The sequence below is a fragment of the Arachis ipaensis genome, chromosome B05, assembly GCF_000816755.2.
Source record: "Arachis ipaensis cultivar K30076 chromosome B05, Araip1.1, whole genome shotgun sequence".
Classification (NCBI taxonomy): Eukaryota; Viridiplantae; Streptophyta; class Magnoliopsida; order Fabales; family Fabaceae; genus Arachis; species Arachis ipaensis.
In genome coordinates, this window is record NC_029789.2 from 58,959,052 (window position 1) to 58,961,636 (window position 2,585).

Genomic DNA, 2,585 nt, shown 5'->3' on the forward strand with positions numbered 1-2,585 from the left:
AAAAACTAAAATAATAATAAATTAGATTTTTCATTAATCGTAATAAATATTTTACGATCTTAATCGATTATAATTTTATCATTAATCCAATTACATACGTATTGGATTGGAAAAATCATTTTTGTTAAAAATTCAATCGATTGGATGCATAAACCAATCGATTGAAATTCAGACTTCCCAAACTTCAATCGATTACCCAATCGATTGAAATCATCATAGCAATCTGAGTTTAGTTAATTCAATCGATTGGTTCTGTTACCCCTCATTAAATTATTATTTTCGAAAACCCTATTTTTAACTTTAATTTCCCAAATACAAGTTTTTTTATGCAAAGTAAGTTCGTCGCACTATAATTTTTATAGAATTTGCCTAATCCCGACGAAAAAATGGCTAACTCAAGTTCTTAAACTTCACAATAGACAATGACAACCATTATCATAGTCTCCAGAGTACATAGGAGTACACAAGAATATTGGAAAAATAATATATTTTTTTTAATTTATAATGAGAAAAAATCCTGGTTAAATATGTCTTATTCCCGTGTATCTGTGTATTCTGGAAAAGCCATGCTTATTATCGGTATATTTTTGTGTACTTCTATGTACTCTTGTAGACAATGATAATGGCTTAAAAATTTGAGTTTTGTTGGTTTTGAAAAAAATTCAAGTGAAATTTGCCACAAACTCTATAAAAAAATATAGAGGGCGGCTAACTCGCTCTAAATAAAAAAGATCGTATTTGAAAAATTAAAGTTGAAAAATGAAATTTTGGAAAATGATATTTTTTTAAATGATAAGTAAAAATGATTTTAGTGTTATAGGAAGTGTACTGGAATTTTTTTCATTGGTAAATTTTGAAGATGTCAGGTATATTTACGGATATTGAGATAGAAGAATAATACTATGAGGACGATGACATTAACCAACAAGAAGAGCTAATATGTGACCAAGATATGATGGATAAATAATATGAATCTGAACAAGATTTTGGACATGAATTTATTGAGGAAATAACAGAACCAATCGATTGAATCAACTAAACAGATTGCTGTGATGATTTCAATCTATTGGTAATATGACCAATCGATTAAATAAGAAAATCCCGCATGCCTTACAAAATTCAATCGATTGAAGTTTGGGAAGACTGAATTTCAATCTATTGGTAGTATAAGCAATCGATTGAATTTTAAAAAACCAACATTTTAGTCATCGTTCAATCGATTGGGTAATATGACCAATCGATTGATTTTTGCAAAAACCATGCTACCTTGCAAATTCAATCGATTGCTTTGATAATCCAATCGATTGATTTTCAAAGAAATACGATTTCACCTGGACGAACGTCACGGATCAAATATAAACTGTTAATCGATTGGAATGGCCAAAAAGTTTATCACGATCAATGGAAGATCTAATTCGTTATTGTTTTTTATTTTGACTGTTAATAAACATAATAGATGAATGATAAAATAATAATTTATAAAATAAAAAATATTTTTTATAATTAAATAAAATATATGGAGTTAATTTGTAATTAAAATTAGAAAATGACTATTTAGCAATTGTTAAAAAAACTTAAAAAACATGTTTTGTTATGGGACCATTTAATAGTCCAAACATTTTGGGATCATCGAATCCAGTGCTTGGTTATACCCCTTTTGTTTGTTAAGTTTAAAATCTGGCCAAGTTTTATGAACTTATGTACCATAAAATTTAAAATATTAAATTAGATTAATAAAAAATTTAATTATTTATATTTAATCTATAAATAATTTATTAAAAATTATATAACCCGTATAATAAAATTTAAAAAATTGAACCATTAAATGATTAAACTCTCATTTTAACTCAAGTTGTTACTGAAAAAACTTTTTCAGCAAACAACAAAAAAAACCTATCAACATGTTATAGACGACCACTTTACCGTTTCTTCCTCTTCTCTCTTCTGCAACAAGTACATATATGTTTCTAGTTAATTTCTCAATTTCATTCAAATTTTTGCGATTTTCATTATTTTTTTTTCCCTCATTCCACCTAATTCTCATGAATTCGTTTCAGATGCGATGCTTTTTTTGGAATTTTCGTCGGCACCATAACTCTCTCTGCTCTTCTACTTTCCATGTTGACGTAATTATCAAGGAGAATCCTCCTCGGCACCGTGACTCTCCCTTTTCTTCAAAGTTCTATACTTTTACAATTTTAATTCTGTGCATTTTACAATTAACGTATGATGATGATGATGATTGTTTTGTTTCGATTTGTAATTTGGTAAATTTTTGTTTAATTTGTCACCAGCTTTTGTGATGCTCATGTTCTTCAATTTGTTCTGTTGCACCGCACTCCTTTTAATTTGTTCTGACGCGATTTGATAATCCAAACTTCAATAGAGTTTCAATGCTCCAAAAATAAAATACAATGCAAAAGTATATGTTTGGAGTTTTAAAGTTCCATAAATGAAAAGGAAGAGAAGTTTTTTTTTTTTTTGCTAGAACTAGTTGACCTATTTGGATGGCCATTTTTGTTATTATTTGATATTATAGTGAGTAAAAAAAATATTTGGGCTAAGAGCTTTTTTTTTTATTTTGG